The sequence below is a fragment of the Dipodomys merriami genome, unplaced genomic scaffold, assembly GCF_024711535.1.
Source record: "Dipodomys merriami isolate MVZ:Mamm:240054 unplaced genomic scaffold, mDipMer1.0.p SCAF_1653, whole genome shotgun sequence".
In the NCBI taxonomy this organism is placed as follows: Eukaryota; Metazoa; Chordata; class Mammalia; order Rodentia; family Heteromyidae; genus Dipodomys; species Dipodomys merriami.
Window position 1 is genome coordinate 86,831 of NW_027202997.1, and position 17,954 is coordinate 104,784.

General features: G+C 41.5%; 1 protein-coding gene across 10 annotated transcripts in view; it reads right to left on the reverse strand.

Moving 5' to 3' along the window:
• LOC138828840 (endogenous retrovirus group K member 18 Env polyprotein-like) overlaps nt 1–17,954 on the reverse strand; it is a 47,080-nt gene that overhangs the window by 14,649 nt on the left and 14,477 nt on the right. For 2 of the 10 annotated variants that reach the window (XR_011372385.1, XR_011372380.1), the window contains exon 1: nt 5,307–5,674. The gene's annotated coding sequence lies outside the window, so the exon portion shown is untranslated. Of the gene's footprint in view, nt 1–5,306; nt 5,675–13,193; nt 13,298–13,561; nt 13,640–16,559; nt 16,802–16,987; nt 17,095–17,954 lie in introns of those variants that run through there. The other 8 variants (XR_011372382.1, XR_011372381.1, XM_070024933.1 and 5 more) reach the window with 7 other exon arrangements.

A 17,954-nucleotide genomic window follows, 5' to 3' on the forward strand; every position in this document is an offset into this window, starting at 1 on the left:
GGACAAGTTTGTCAAATGTAATTTAATAAGTAAAACCATGCTTATAAAACTACTTCCAGCCGGGCGCTGGTGGCTCACGCCTGTAATCCTAGCTACTCAGGAGGCTGAGATCTGAGGATCACGGTTCAAAGCCAGCCCGGGCAGGAAAGACCGTGAGACTCCTATCTCCAATAAACCACCAGAAAACCGGAAGTGGCTCTGTAGCTCAAGTGGTAGAGCGCTCGCCTTGAGCTGAAGAGCTGAGGGACAGCGCCCAGGCCCAGAGTTCAAGCCCCATGACCGACAAAAAAAAAAAAAAAAAAAAAAAAACAAAAAAACTACTTCCAATGACCATCTTTGTTGCTTTTAATTGGAGTAAAAGTGACTGTTTGTAAAAAAAAAAAAAAAAAAAAAAAAAAAAAAAACTCATTGATCTGCAGTTTGAAGCCAGTCCAGGCACAGGCAGACTAAAGTCCCTGTGAGATTGTCATCTCTAATCTGCCAACAGAGTGCTCAAAGCTGAGTTGTTTTGGAGTTTAAAGTGGCCAAGTGCTAGTCCTGAGCTGGAGAGCTGAGGGACAGCACTCAAACCCTGAGTTCAAGTCCAGCGACTGACCAAGGAAAGTGCCAAAGATGTATTTATCCCAACATAAGAAAGGCACTCCAGGGACCCTGACAATGTTAAAACATCCAGAGGCAATTACAAACAAATGTTTGGATGACAAAAGTGGTATCAGGTCCTGAGTTACTTGAGCTTGGTCCTCCAAAAAATTGATCAAGCCAGAAGGTCATAGAAAGATAAGTTTGTAAACATGCCTATCACCCATGTTGGTCTAACTGGGCAAAACTTTCCAGAGATCTGTGATAGTGGGTAATAAAAGCTAAGATTGTAGAATGTAAATCCCAAAACCCCTGTATCTCCTCAAAGTCCTAATTGGCAGTAACTTTTGAGCTGGTTAAATTCATCTGTTGAAAAGCTTGTAGAGCTGAGATTATGTTCCTATTGAGATCTGTCTAAAGGCCTACATAGGTAGGCATTCCTCTGCCAGACAGAAAATGCTTTTATAAACCAGGGTGTTAAACAGGCTATGCTGCTGTAGCCCAAGAAAAGGCCTGTACATTTGTTATAGGTTAAATGTTGTCTATAAGCCACTTTAAGCAGGCTACCCAGAGGCAGTGGGTCATAGAGTGCCAATCAGTCTCAGGTTAAAAGCATCTACTGGGCTTTCTTTTAAAAATCTCTGACAAGTAATTGTTAGTCAATTGTGAACAAGTTATAGGTAACCTCCATTTCATTGATCTCCTTGTTGCTTTAACTGGAAATAAAAAGAGCTTTTGTAAGAAAGTTCAAAGCCATCCTGGGCACACAAAAAAAAATCCTTCTAAAACTCCATCTCCCTACTAATCAGCACAGAACCAGGACTATCCAGCCAAAGGCTGAAAGTGGCATTGTGACTCTAAGTAGTAGAGCATTAGCCTGGAACAGAAGGACTCAGGGACAGTGCCCAGGCCTTGAGTCCAAACTGTAAATGCCAACCGGGACAAGCTATCCCAGGAATGGATGTTGAGACAATGGCCAGGACAAAGTCAGTCCTGACCATGGAAAACCATGGAAAAGAGTAAGAGATGCTACCCTAAATGGAGTCACTTTATGCTTTATGCATTGTTTCTGGCAAAACTGGGGCTTCAGCTTCCACCCCCACTACAAAGGCAGAGGAGGGGTCCCGCAGAGCAGTGGGGACCTCACAGATGAAGTCCTTCAGGGGAGGGGGCCTCACAGAAGAGGCTGCAAAAAGGGGTGTACCTCACTGGGAGGCCGCAGAAGTGAGAGTGCATTGTGGGGAGGCCACAGAAGTGAGAGTGCCTTGTGGGGGAGGCCGCAAAAGAGGGGAGGGCCTCACAGGGGAGACTGCAGAGGAGGGGAAACTGCAAAGGCACAGAGGAGGAGTTTAAACTTAAACTCATCCATACTTTTACCTTCAGTTACAAGGGAGAGGGAAAGAGGGAGAGGGAGAGGGAGAGAGGAAGAGAGGGAGAGAGGGAGAGAGAGAGAGCCAGAGCTATCTGCCCAAGCACTCACAGAAGTGGAGTTTTAAATTTGGGGCAAAATTTGATTGAAGAGCTCAGCAGCCCTCCAAGGCCCAGGTGACCTTAATGTAAAGAAATTTAGTGTCCTACCCATGGTAAGGGACCTGATTCCACGGGTCTATATTAGAGTGTTCTCCACAGTACAGGTTGGCTCCTAAAGGGGGTGGTGGCCTTGCCAGTGGAGAATGTCTTCATGTTTGTCCATTTGCATTCCTTGGGCCATGGAGGAGGGTTCCTTGGGCCAAGGTAGGCCCCTGGCACTTGGCTAAGGTTTGGCTCTGATGAGGGGAAGGGGGGCTCAGTAAGTCACAGAGGCCCAGGTGGCCTTACCACTGAGATATCAGAATCAGAAACCCAGACCTCAGATAAACTGGTCACTTACCCTGGAGTGGGATTTAATTAGCAGTGTTGGATAGGCTGGTAGAGCGCTCAGTCAGGAGAAAGTTACCTTTGTGATCCTCTGGTGACTGGCATATAGGATCTCAGGATGGGTCCCAGGGAAGCTGGTTGAACCTCCTTCCGAAGTGGAGGGAGGATCAAACCCACTGGGGAGCCCATCCCCACAGGGGCGACCAATGTAAGAGGATTAGAAAAAATCCATGCAAGGGGACCATGCAGAAGCAGGAAGGCAAAGGAGAAAGATTATTACAAGGTTTTTTAGAGGACCCATATTTCCCCCAAGAGGGAGCACATGACCTCCATCACTATCCTGGTAGCAGGAGGATCTGAGGGAAAAGGAAGTGAGGTAGATGGGAGTCCAGGTGGGTCTGGGCAGAGAGAGGGAGGGGTCAGTTGTATGGAGGGAACTCCAGAAATGGGAGGGGGCCCAGGTGTAGGTGCTCATACTTCGAGCTCATGAATCTACCTGATTCTGGGGCCTGGATGAGTTGCCTTGATCTCTTCTAAGTCATTTACCATATGAGGCTTTTCTGAACTCATACATCACTGCAAATTGCTAGCATTCCTCCCTAGCACATCACTCAATATATTTTTTCCATCATATATTTAAACATATTTATGTGTATACATTCTCTACCCTCCCCCAACCCCACACACAAAGGCATAGACCTTCAAAACAAAGCTTTTCTTTTTTTCCTTGCTACAGTGTCTAGAACCTAATAAACTCAATAGATACAAAAGAGTGAGCTGGGTACTAGTGTCACACCTATTCAGGAAACTGAGATCTAGAATCACTTTTTCCATTTATTTCCCATTTTGATTAAAATTTAAGCATTAAAGGAACTTTTAAAGAGAATCAAGACTTCCTTTTTTCTGGAGGTTTCCTTCACTCCCTTTCACCTAGTCCAGCTCAACCTATGTCCCCCTGGGGGCTTTGGCATCCCAGAAAATCCACAGTCCCCCAGACCCCAGTTAAATTCAGAGAGAATCCAGCATTGCCTTTAGTCATGTGGTGGGCAGAGCAGAAAGCATCCACCACGTGTGCTACCCAACACCTCTAATCCACACCAGTGCCACTTCCATACTCCTAGCCACATGAGCAGCATTGTGTCACCGTCGCTTGCACTGGCATAGGCTTCCGTGGTCATCAGGACAGATGTCCTGAGAGTTATTTCATCTGCACAAGGTGCCATTTCCTGGGTCCAGGTATATTGCTGATCTGGGAAATCACTGGCATTGGAGCAAGCCAGGGCTGCTGCAACCGCACTGTAGGATGCATCTCTCTGCAGCAAAACCTGAGGCCCTTCCTTCCTAGACACAATGGAGATCCTAGAAAATTCCCTGCTTGTCCCTAGATGAGTCCATGAATATATCTACAGCCCTCATCTGTCAGAAATGAACAAAGAGTACAGAATTGTTCAAGTCATTTTCCTTCTTCACAGAAGGGTGCACTATCATCCTGGCCCCCCAGAGCGAGGCAGCACACCAAATGGGGGGATCCACTTGGTTTTCATCCCAACCTAGGAATGATATTATCCCTTCTCATGTTGCTAAGGAATCAGGATCACATCTTTGTAAACAATCGGTTACCAGGGTAATAGGGTCATAGAAGGAAGACAAGTCATTCTAACCATCAGTGGACCATCCCTAGTCAGGAGGCAGTGTACTTTGGGAGGCTATTGCTCAAAAACAAACATCCTTTTTACCTGTTAATGAAACTGCAAATCCACTGCACCTCACCTTTGTCATTACAACAACAACAACAAAAAGAAAAAGAAAAGGGTGTTTTGGATTTTCTTGTCAGGACTGGCTTGAAACCACAATCCTCAGATTTCAACCTCCTGAGTAGTGCCAAGGTTTTTTATGAGACAATTCTCTCAAATTAACCACCAAGAAAGAAGCAAAAAGGAATAAAGAAAAGTCCAGGACTTGAGCTGAGGCTCAACTGGAAGATAATGGACAGCACCCATGCCCTGATTTCAAACCTATGACCAGCACATCATGATCATCATGATCATCATGATCATCATCATCATCATCATCATCATCATCATCATCATGTGAATAAAAAGACTGTAAGAGCCTATTAAAAATATTAAAATTGAGGGCTGGGAAGGTGGCTCAGTGGTAGAGCTCTTGCCTTGCATGCATGAGGCCCTGGGTTTGATTCCTCAGCACCTTATATCAAAAAAGAAAAAAGCCGGAAGTGGCACTGTGGCTCAAGTGGTAGAGCACTAGCCTTGAGCTGAAGAGCTGAGGATAGCACCCAGGCCCAGAGTTCAAGCCCCATGACCAAACAAAAAAAATATTAAAATTGAGTGAGCCAGGCACTTTTTGGTGGCTGACATGTAATGCCAGTTAGGAGCATGAAATCTCAGGATGGTGGTTAAAAGCCCACCTGGGCAGGAAATTCCATGAGGCTCTGATCTCCAACTAACCAGCAAAAATGCCAGAAGTAGAGCTGTGGTTCAAGTGGTAAAGCAACAGCCTTGAATGAAAAAGCAAAATAACAGTGACCAGGCCCAGATACATAGGGTAGGACTACTACTAAGTAATCAATTAAATACAAATACACAAATAAAAATCAGAGTGGAAGATGAGCACAAAAGCCAAGAGAATTGGTGGTTTACACCTGGAGCTCAAGCTACACAAAAGACAGAACTTGAAGATCTGGGTTCCAAGGCAACTGAGGCAGAAAAGTCCCTTAGGAATTTGTGAGTATGTATCAGGTGTGGGTCTTGAACCCAGGGGTTGAAATAGAATTTTTTTTTTCTTAAAGGTAGCATTCTACCACTTCCTTTCTTTGGGGGATGAAATGGAGATAAGTTTTATGGACTTACCTGCCTGGGCTTTCAACCCCAATCCTCAGATTTCAGGTGCTGATACAGTACTCTTATCTTCTATGAGATTTTTTATCTTCCATGAACTGCCAAAAAGTAAAAGAAGCCAGAAGTTGATCTGTGTGGCTCAAGCCACAGAGACTGCTTGCTTTGAGGGAAAATGAACAACAAAATCCCTCATACACAGTGGCCCTGCCCTGGTTTCAAACCCAGGAAGTGACCAGGCCCTATGTTCAAGCCCTAGGACCACCACCACCAGCAACAAAAGAATGACTCAGGGACAGGGACTAGGCCCTGAATACAAAGCCTAGAAACAGCATTAAAAATAAAAGAAAAACAAATTCAGAGACTGTGGCTAGGCTCCAGAGTTCAAGGTCTACAACCAGCACCAGGACGGACACACACACACACACACACACACACACACACACACACACACACACACACACGAAATGAACAATATAATAAGAAGGCAAAAGAAGAAGAGCGAAGTCAATGAAATATTTTTAAGTAGTGGCTCATGCCTATAATCCTAGCTACTGTGGAAGCTGAAATTTTAGGATTGTGGTTCATAATCAACCTGGGCAGGAAGCTCCATGACACTTGGTTTTATGTGTGCTAGTCCTGGGGCCTGAACTTGTGCTGTTTTGCACAAGACTAGAACTATTCTACTTCCAAGCTCTTGGTGATTAATTGGAGATGAGAGTCTCAACAACTTTCCTGCCCTGGCTGGCTTTGAACCACCATCCTCTGATTTTAGAGCCTGGCTAATGTCCCTGTCTTCCCATGAGAATCTTTCTTTTTTTGGGGTTGGTCATGGGGCTTGAACTCGGCCTGCACACTGTCCCTAAGCTCTTCAGCTCAAGGCTAGTGCTCTACCACTTGAGCCACAGGGCCACTTCTGGTTTTCTGGTGATTTAGTGGAGATAATTGTCTCATGGACTTTCCTTCCCAGTCTGGCTTTGAACTGCAATCCTCAGATCTCACCCTCCTGAGTAGTGGCTTACAGGCGTAAGCCACTGGCACTCAGCTTTTTTTTTTCTTTTCTTTTTTCTGTTTTATGGGTTGTGGGGCCTGAACTCCAGCTCTGGATGGTGTCCCTTAGCTCTTCAGCTCAAGGCAAGCACTTTACCACTGAGCCACTTCCCAGCTCCTCCATAAGAAACTTATCCCTTATGAATCACCAAATTTGTTTTACAAAGCCAGATGTTGAAATGTGGCTTAAGTTTTAGGACATGGGAGAGACTCCAGCCCAGTGACCTTGCCCTGATTTCAGGTTTAGGAACAGTCACCACTCCCTGTGTTCCAGCCCTAGGACCAGAACCAAATAAATAAATAACTCCCCCATTTTCACTGTATTTGATCCCATTTTCACTGTATTTGATGTTGGCGTAATTTGTGAAGGTGAAGGGAAAAAACAAATTGTTTAAATAGGGATACAGCTAGACCGATTGCAACAATGAGATGTATAAGAAATTATTTCAAAAAATGAACTTTACAACTTTTGCCTGGTGGGGGTGGTAGAGAACATTACATAAACAAAGCCATTCATGCAGCTGTTGCTCAAGCTGTTAAAGTATGCTAGCCTTGAGAACAAACAATACAAAAAATTCTTCATTCACAGTGGCCCTGCCCTGACTTCAAGCCTCAGGAGAGTGGCCATGTCATGAGTTGAAGCCCTAGCAACAAAAATGAAAATAAATAAATAAATAAAGCCAGAACTTTATCTGTGGCTCAAGCCATAGAGACTGCTAGTCTTGAGAAAGAAAAGGGAAAAACCTCAGACACAGTGGCTCTGCCCTGATTTTATGACTAGCAAAAGTTAAGGCCCTATGTTCAAGCCCTAGGACCAGCAATGAAGAAAAAAAAAAATACAGCAACAACAAAAACTCTGCAAAAATGCCCAAGTCCTGAGTACAAGCCATAAGAGCATCACCTAAAATAAATGCAGAAAGAAAGAAAAATACATAAAGAGCCACAATTTGAACTGTCTTGAGGTGGGAAGCCTACTAGTCTTGAGAAAAAATTAGGAATAATGACCAGGCCTGGAGTTCAAGTACTATAACAAGCTCAAAAAAAAAAAAAAAAAATCTGTTGGGAGCCAAAAGGAGTCTCTCAACATGAAGATAGGCTTGACTATCTCACCAGAACATCTTGTGGCTGAGTTTACAGAACCACTCTCAGAAATCCGACGCTTTCATCCTGCCTTATGCAAATATCCTGCAGCTGCTAATGACCACCCTTTCACCCTGCCCTATGCAAACATCCTGCAGCTGCTATGGCCAATGAAAAAGCTTCCTTAATGGCCAATTTAAAAGCTTCCTTATTCCAAGCATATAAATACCCCAGTGTGAAAAATAAAAATTTGCAGCTTGATCAGAATCCCTGTCTTGCTGTCATTCTTCATGTCTCTTGTCCCTTCATTCCTCTCGTTTAGGTTCATCGCCCTCGTTGACGTCCTGCAGGTTGGGACAAAAATCCACAAAAAAAAAACCTTCAAAACAAAAACCTCAGAAAGAGTGGCCAGCCCTAATAATAAGCTAGATGACCCAAACTTACGAAAAAGAGAAAAAGAATAATAAATTAAGTGAAAAGAAGGACAAAAATATTAGAGCCAATTTAAGATTTTAAAAATATGGTTCACACCTATAATCCTACCTCCTCAAATAGCTGAAATCTGAGCATTTGTGGTTTGAAGCCAGCCTGGGCAGGAAAGTAAATGAGAATTCTTTTCATTTATGCTACTCCTGGGCTAAAACTTGAGTTTTACTCAAGGCTAGAGCTCTACTGCTTCCTACCTGTTGCTGGTTAATTGGTGAAAAACGTCTCATGGATTTTCATGCCTAGGATGGCTTTGAACCTTGGCTCTCAACTTTCTTTTTTTTTTCTTTCTTTCTTTATTTTATTTTATTTATTTTTTTTTTGTGAACACACTGTACAGCGGTTTTACAATTACATGGGCAGGTTAATGCGTACATTTCTTATCAAGCATTGCAGCCTCCTCCTTTGTTTACACTACACATCCCTTCCCAGCCTCCCCACCCAACCGCCCACCCAATCCTCCCGGCTTTCCCCCCCACCAACATTGAAAAACTCGTTTTCGACATGACAACTTGTACTTCTCATTGTTGCAACAGGTCTACCTATATCCTTAAACGACTTGTTTTTCCCCATCTCCTACACAAGTTATAATGACATCAAATATAGTGAAAGCAGGGTTATACTGTGGGGGAGGGACATACAAAGCTACAAAGAGATAATCTTATAAATGCGTTAGAAACAAATGCATGAAAGGAAAAAAAACATTAAAATACATATCTAAGGATTCATTTTCATAACATCACATTATCTGACCTTTTCTGCTTGACTCATACATATACTAGATATTGCAAATAATGGAAACCATGGCACCTATGTTTCTTTTGGCCTGGCTTACTTCACTTAATATAATGTTTTCCACGTTTTTCCATTTCCTAACAAATGGGGCAATGTCATCTTTCTGATGGAGGCATAGAATTCCATTGTGTATATATACCACATTTTCTTGATCCATTCATTTACTGAGGGGCATCTGGGTTGGTTCCATATCTTAGCTATGGTAAATAATGCTGCAATAAACATAGTTGTGCTGTTGGCGTTAGTGTGGTCTTGTTTGTAAACATTTGGGTAAATGCCCAAAAATGGGATTGCTGGGTCATAGGGGAGCTCTATGTGAAGTCTTTTGAGGAACCTCCAAAGTGCTTTCCAAAGTGGTTGAACAAGTTTACATTCCCACCAACAATGAAGTAAGGTTCCCTTCTGTCCACATCCCCTCCAGCATCTGTTGTTGTTAGAGTTCTTGATTTTTGCCATTCTAACTGGAGTGAGGTGATATCTCAATGTTGTTTTGATTTGCATTTCTTTTATGGCTAGAGAGGCTGAGCATTTCTTCATGTGTCTATTGGCCATCCTTCTTTCTTCTTCAGAGAAGTTTCTCTTTAAGTCTTTAGCCTACTTGTTTATTGGGCAGTTTTTTCTTTGCAGATTTGTTGTTGGGGGATTTAATTTTTTGAGTTCTAAAGTATATTTTAGATATGAGACCCTTGTCTGTTGTATGGCTAGTGAAGATCTTCTCCCAATTAGTGGGCTTTCTATTGATCTTGCTAGCTATGTCCTGTGCCATGCAAAAGATCTGCAACTTCATGCAATCCCATTTGTCCCACCTTTCTTTGATTTTTTGTGTTTCCGGGTCTCTATTCAGAAAATTTCGGCCTGAGCCGAGGAGACCTAGGGTTTCTCCTATTCCATCCTGTAATGTTTTCAAAGTGTCTGCTTTGACTTCGAGGTCTTTGATCCATTTGGAGTTGATTCTGGTGCAAGGTGATATATAAGGATCTAGCTTTAGTTTTCTACAAGTAGTTAACCAATTTTACCAGCACCATTTACTGAAGAGGCTGTCGTTCTTCCATTCTATTGTTTTAGCTCCCTTATCGAAGATTAGATGGCTATAGGTCTGTAGGTTCATTTCTGGGATTTCAATTCTATTCCATTGGTCCTGATGTCTGTTCTTATGCCAATACCAAGCTGTCTGGATAGTCATCTTGGCTTCCTGTAGTTCTTTTTTCCTTTCTGTCTTTTTTGACAGTTGTGGGGCTTGAACTCAGGACTTGTGTGCTGTCCCTGAGCCTCTTGTACTCAAGCCTTGTGCTCTACCATTTGTGCCATAGCGCCACTTCTGGGTTTTGAGTGGTTAATTGGACATAAGAGTCTCACAAGGACTTTTCTGTCTGGGCTGGCTTCCAACTGAGGTCCTCAGATCTCAGCCTGTTGAGTAGTTAGAGCCATAGAACACTTATCTCATATTTGTTAGGTATGAAAAAAAGAGATAGCCGAGTAAGAACAGCACCATGCACATGCTATTCAGGTAAGGGGTATTTTTATTCAGTAGACCTGCTGGGACCAGGCAAGGTTGGCACTCCACATGGCTGGGAAAGGCCTTGGAATGAGAGAGAGCTGGGAAAGAGAGGAAAGAGAGAGGAAAGAGCTAGAAAAGAGCAGAGAGAGCAGAGAGAGTCTGGGCCTGGGCTAGGCCTTATCTAGGGTACGGGCAGAGAAAGGTGTGGACACATCAAATTCAGATATGACCTCAGTGGATGCAAATGTGACTTCTTCCAGGTGTCCCAGTTGCCTAGGTAACGCAGTTACTGGGTGGAGACTTTGCTGTGAGGAGTGTGGAGTCTGCTCGCCATCCAGGAGCAGACCTTACAATATTAACAAAAAAAAAAAAAAAAGATGAGCTATGGCTCAAATTGTAAAACTTCCATCCCAGAGGGGGGAAAAAGCCCAACACCTCAAGAAGACTGGCAGGTCAAGCCCTAGTATCACCATAAAAAAATGAAAACCAGGGCTGGGAAGGTGGCTCAGTGGTAGAGTGCTTGCTTGCTTTGGATGCATGAGGCCCTGGTTCGACTTCTCAACATCACATAAGCAGAAAAAAAAGCTGGAAGTGGTGTTGTGGCTCAAATGGTAGAGGACCAGGAGCTGAAGTGCTGAGGGATAGCACCCAGGCCCAGAGTTCAAGCCCCGTGACCAGCCAAAATAAATAAATAAATAAAAGCCAAATACAAAGAAATAAAAACAACCACCAAAAATAAAAAGGAAGAGTTGTGCACTGGCTAAAGATGTAGTGCCTGCTAACTTGGGGGGAGGGGGGCGGAGGGGGAGAAAGCATGGACACTGGAGACTGGCCAGGCCACTTTGAAGCCCTGGGATTAACACAAAGAATAAAAACAACAACAAAAAGGCAGAAAGTGATCTTTGGCTCAAATAGACTATCAGCTTTAAATCAAAAACAAAAACTAAACAACACTGACCAGGCCCTGTGTTCAAGCCCTAGGTCCAGAACCAAAACATAAGAAAAACCTAGCCAGGTGCCAAAGGGTCACACCAGTAATCCTAGCTACTCATACTCAGGAGGCTGAGTTCTGTGGATCACAGTTTGATGCAAGGAAGGAAAGTCCGAGAAACATAATAGACTACTCAGAAAAAGCTGGAAGTGGTGCTGTGGCTGAAGTGGTAGAGTGTTAGCCTTGAGCAAAAGAAGCTCAGGGACAGGGCCCAGGCAGAAGAGTTCAAGCCCCAAGGTCAGCAAAAATGAACAAAGAAAAAAGAAAGTGAGTAATTAAGCTGTGGCTCAAGGTATGAAGCCTGCTAGCCTGGAGAAAAAAAGGTAAAAAATGTAAACAAAAATATTAAAAAATTATTCCCAGAACCACATGCTCCAGTGCACTTTTCCCTACACCCTTAGTTTGCAGACAACCAGGCCAATGCCCCTGCTATACCCTGTATCTCTATGCCAAAAATTTCAATTATTTGAAAACTGCCTTCCGAGAATTGCCACATAGGGACCACATTGAGAATTATTGACCTCAAAAATATTTATTAACATGATTTCTTTTATTCTTGTGATTTTTCTATGTCATTCTCATCATTACTTCCCTAGCACCTAGCAAATTACCTAGAATAAAAATATAGAGACATATCTGCTTATTGAACATCTACATGTATATTTGGGATAATAAGCTAGTTTATATGGGGTCAACAACACTGAGCATTTTTTACAATGAGCCTCATAGTTTGTAAAAAACAAAAACAAAAACAAAAACAAATAACACAATTTAACCCTCAAGAACTCTACATTTGCTAGTCAGCAGTCACTCATACCTCTCATCCTAGCTACTAAATGGAAGCAGGTGCTTGTGTTGTTAAAAATAGTAATGTTATAAAGGAAAAGCAGAGAATTATTATAGACTATAGGAGATCAAGTATACACAACTATATATAATTCATGATCATGTACTGGTATTAGTACTGGAGAAAAAAATGACAGGGACAGAATTGAGCCAATTGTCAAGACTGAAATATAGACAAAGATTAAGCAAAGTATGGCATTGTGATTAATTTACTGAAGCCGGTAATTACTGTGGCTATGTAATAATGGGACATTTTTATCCTGAGGAGAGCAAGATTAAAATATGTAGGAATAGAGGACTATGATATATACAAGTTAATCTCAAATGTATGTCCACAAAGAGAACATACACACAAATAAGTGATTAAGCGAATGAAGGAAAATGTTAACTATAGTGAATTTTCATAAAAAGCACATAAATACTGTTTATATTCTTTTTATGACTTTTCTTAAATTTGACCATTTTTAAACAATACTAGATTGAATAGTGAAGAGATGCACTTGAACTGCAGAAGATGAGTTCCCGAAGAGTGTTCTGAGAGGGTTTCATGGAGAAAGCAAACATTAGGGGATAAGAATAAAAGATCAAGTGTTAACATATGAAAAATTATGGAAATCCAAACATTCAGACTACAACAATAAAGTACCAAGAGTAAGAAGGTTCACAGACACAGAAAATAACTCAGGGCTACTGTGGGTTGAGGGAAGGCAAGAGGCATGAATGGTTTAATGGTCCAAAATTTTTGTCAAGGGTGATGGATATGTTTGGGATAAGATAAAGGTGATGGTTCTACAATACTGGAAATGTACTGAATGTCACTGAATTGTGGTTATAATAATAAATGTTATTACTATTTCCCTATAAAGAAAAACAATCATCCCATTTTAGAGGCTACTGTTTCCAGGAAACTCTCTGACATTATATACTCACAGGAAACCGTACTCTTTCTTTCTTACATTCAGTAGATTTTAAACATGTATTTCTTTATGTTTTTTTTTTTCTTTTTGAGGTCAAACCCTGCTAGCACAGGCTGGCCTGGAACTTTCTGCTACTTTGTTGCTTGAGGAATGTCTTTCTTCTACCCAAGACATTCCATAACAAAATTTATTTTCTAATAACAACAACAACCAAAAAGATCAGTTATTAGGGTCCTTACCCTAGGACTTAGGAGCACACAGGACATCTTGATTATATCAGTTCCCTCTGTCCAGAGAGCATTGTGTGCCTGGGGCTTACTGGTTTACAGAATGTCTCCTGAGCCTGGGAAAGATAGGTATAAAAGGAAAAAGCATCCCATGTCCTGTGCATGAGCAGGCAATGGAATATATGTTGTATTAAATATTTCTCTGGATATAGAACCTCTCTGCCCACTCTGACCTTGGATATGAACATAGCTCACAAGTCATCAACAAAGAGCAAGGCTTTTGCTCTTACTTCCATATTGTAAATGGTTACTATCTCAGTTTTTATTCACTGAAGTGTCACAAATAAATGAATCACAATCACCAAGAAGTAATAACTTACCCTGGCCAGTTTGTCTGGTTTGCAGGAGATGTGTTGGGAAAAACATCTCTGTTATCTCTTCAGAAAAATCTTCATCCCCTGAAAAAAACAAAGTTTTACATGAAAAACATTCCAGAAAAACTGCTGAGGATCACAAGAAAGGTGAGAAGGAAGAGGAGTGAAGGCAGCAGAAGTATGCATAACAATTTAATGAGCATGGAATATGAGTGCTTATAGAATTTTTTCCTTTCCTTCTCAAGTTTTTATGATGCATTGTTATCATTATCCATTCTTTCACTATTAAACTTAAATGTCCAATTAAGACAAACATTTCTGAGACTTTTCTTCCACCACTGGTTAAGCTGAAGCTACAGGCGTTAGGGATAATAATAATCACTCGGCCTTCTGAGATTTCTGGGCAGACTTTGTGGCCTTGCCAGCTCCTGCAGACTTCTTGTCCACATCTTTGATGCCACACACAGCAACTGTCTCCTATCACAAACAGCAAGATGACCCAAAGGAGGATAGTCAGAGAAGCTCCCCACATACACAAGGCTTGCTGGAACCATATGAACCATGACAGCATCACTAGACTTCAGGAATTTAGGACTAGCTTCCAACTTCTTACAAGATCTCTGTTCAAGTTTCTCTTTCCAGTCAGTAAACTTGCAAGCAATTTACGCTGAATGACAATCCAGGACAGAGGCATAGTTAGCACTGATTTGGCCTGGATGGTTCAGGAAGGTCACCTGAGCAGTGAAGCTAAATGCTTCCTTGGGTGGATCATTCTTGTTGTCATCACCCACGTTGCCACCCCAAACATCTTTGGGTGACATGCTTATAGAATTTTTTTGTGCATAGTATGTCGATAGATGTTCTTAATGGGCTTATAAGAGAGGTGGGCATTATCACACTTTGGCAATAAAGATAATGAAGGCTGGAAGAGGTCAAGAATTTCCACAAGATTTCTTAGCAAAGGTTAGGAGTTAAACCTTGGCCTCCACTCTCAATGCTCTTTGCGTCACATTACAGAAGAATGAATGGAGAGTATGAAGCAGATATTGTATAAAGTAAATGGAATTCAGGGCTGGGAATGTGGCTTAGTAGTAGAGTGTTTGCCTAGCATGCATGAAGCCCTGGGTTTGATTCCTCAGTACCACACAAACAGAAAGAGACAGAAGTGACCCTGTGGCACAAATGGTAGAGCACTAGCCTTCAACACAAAGAGGCTCAGGGACAGAACCCAGGCCCTGAGTTCAAGCCCCAGGACCAGAAAAAAAAGAAAAGAAAAAGAATTTAAAAAATGGAATTCAAGTTTTGGGAAGAGTTTCAGGCAGAGAAAATGAGTGCCAAGATTAGGGGGTGAAAGCATAGCAGGAAGTTTAGTATAATCACAGCATTTAATGTAAACAAAGGAAAAAAGCGACAAAGTAGGATCCAGCAAAGACTAAGCCTTTACATCCTAGTAAGATTTCAAAGTTTCTAACGAAGAGATGAGGAACCACTGAATGATTTTTAGAACAGAGACAAGTAAGATCAAATTTAAATCAAAGGAAGATCATTTTAATGGCTGAGTAGAGAACTGATCAGCACTAATCTAGGAACAAAAAAGGAAGTAAAATTGAGGGAATAATCCATGATCCAAGTGAGCAAGATGATGTTTAAATCAGCGGGAGAAAGGATTAATGTTGGAAGGGTGCTAAGGAAAATGCTATCTTGATGATGGGAAAACAGAACACCTCACTGAAGAAACATGCAAACATATGGGTAAGTCAAGAGCAAACTATAATCAAGACAGCCAAACATACTGTCAGGAAATATTCCTTCTCTCTTTACACACCTAAATCCTATCCATTCACTCACTTTGAGACCAGCCAAAGGTTTTAACCTTTAGAATCTATATATTTCTTAATCATCAGTCTATAGCTTAAAGGGCAAATTGTTACTGCTTTATCTGACCATTGTCCCCCAAATTTCCTGGGATTGGTGGGAAGAATGTATCATAGCTCATTTGTGCCTCTCCCTTGGCATTTAAGAGAAAGAATTAAAATGACTTAGCAATCCCAAGTATAAGATGGATTGTGAAGGTGATCTCATTAATACCATCCTTACCAACGTAACTCATTTAAGCAACATTTAACTATATCCTAATATGAATAAAAATCTAAAACCTGACTCGTAGGTTGTCATCCAACTAAATCCTACTGGGTGCAAGAAATTAATCTAAAAACATAATGACATACCTATATCACAAAATATTGACAAAATGATCCAATAGCATGCAGAATTTTTTTCATTTATATTTATCTCATTCTGTTCTAAAAAATTATTTAGTGTATACTTAGAATGTAAATAATATTCCAATATATACATTTAATTTACAATGTTCAGATATACAATGTATTATGTTTGAGTGTTAATAACTTTTTTTTGGTAAGTGTTGAGAACAAAATGAGGCAGGTCACTGCTGTGGCTCATGCCTGTAAACCTAGGTATTTGGGAAGTTGAGAATGGAGGATTATAATTTGAGGTCAGCCTTGGCAGCACAGTTTGTGAGATCCCTTCTCAGCCATAGTCTGTTACATTAATATGTGCTCATCCTCCTACACTAATGTGAGAGTCCAAAATTAAGAGGATCTCAGTTCCAGCCCAGCCTGGGCAGAAAATTTTAGGAGATTCCATCTCAACAGAGAGGCTGGACACAGTGGCAAGTGTCTGTGATCCTAACAATGACAGGAAGACTGAAATCGGTAATTGTAGTTCAGGCATGCATCCAGGCAGGAAACCATACTCTCCCTGAAAACAGTCAAGGGAAAGCAGGGCCCAAGGCATGGCTCAGTGGTAGAGTGTCTGCTTACTAAGTTTGAGTGAGCTGAGCTCAAACCCCAGTACCATCATAACAAAGGAAAACAATGGTGGAAGATCACTACCAAATACTTTCCACAGAATTAAGTATATATTGGGCAGGAGTGTGGCCCAGTATTAGGCTAGGGATGTAACTCCATGGTAGAGTACTTGCCTGAGGCTTTGCATTTGGTGACTGGCATTGAGATGAGGAGAAGTTGCATCGAAAGTATGTAGGATGGTGCTGGTGGCTCACGACAATAATCAGCTACTCAGGAGGCTGAGACCTGGAGGATGGACGTTTAAAGCCAGCCAGGCAGAAAATTCTGTTTAGATCTATCTCCACTTAGCAAGAAAAAGACAGACTGGTGTCGTGGTTCAGATTAGTAAGACATCAGCTGAGTTCAAGCTGTGGTCCTGGCACCAAAAACAACAATAACAAAATAAATAAATAAAGGAATAAAGTGTGGGCATTGGAGGGACTTTGGAGAAAGGCAGGACTCTCCCAAAATCGGAAGACATATTCTTAGGCAAAGGGATGGCAAGGACCAAGAATGCTGATAGAAAAAGATGACCAACACTACCACAACAGCAGGTTCCTACCTTTATCCCCGTCAGCTACTTCCATTTTTTCAGTACTTCATTGAGATATCATTAAATGCCAACATCACTGCTGAATTCTCAACAAATATCACTGAGGAGGGCTGGCAAAGAGTGATAGGAGTTGGGCAGGAGTCTCTTTTCAGAGTCATTTCTGGTGAACATATTAGACAAAAATCCAACTGTTTAGAAAATCCCTCAGAGTCCTCTGAATGGTATTTAAAGTTCAAGATTCCCATTCCTACACCAAACAGATGCTGATTACATGAACAAATGCAGTTAATTGCAGAAAAAAGTTTATAAATAACACAACTGTCATATTGAGGAGTAATTAGAAAGAATGCAACTATCTAAACACATCACAATGGCTTTATGTGTTTCCTAAGTTAAGACTTCTAAAAAGCAGATTTTTTAATCTATTATATCTTTGGAATCATTAAAATAATTACCATCTCTTGCTTATGACTATTATGCCACTTATTGAATACATTATTTCATTTTTGTTTTGTTTTGTTTTTGCCAGTCTTGGGGTCTGAACTCTGGGCTTGGGCACTGTCTCTCAGCTCTTCAGCTCTTCAGCTCAAGGCTAGTGCTCTACCACTTGAGCCACAGCACCACTTCTGGCTTTTTCTGCTTATGTGGTACTGAGGAATCGAACCCAAGGCCTCATGCATGCAAGGCAAGCACTCTACCACTGAGACACCTTCCCAGCCTCTGAATAAAGTATTTAATTTAGTACTTATTTTAACAACCTGTAAGGAATTAGATTGGGTTACCTTACAGATGAGAAAAGAGCTCAGGATTGCAGGTCACATGGCTTTAGTAAAAGACAGATCTTCATTTTGACTCAGTGGATAACTACAAAGCCCATCATAGTTAACTGCCATCTCAATACTTCAGAAAAACATTAAGAACTTATGTTCAAAAAATCTTTTTTTTCTTTTTTTGTGCAAGTCCTAGGGCATGAACT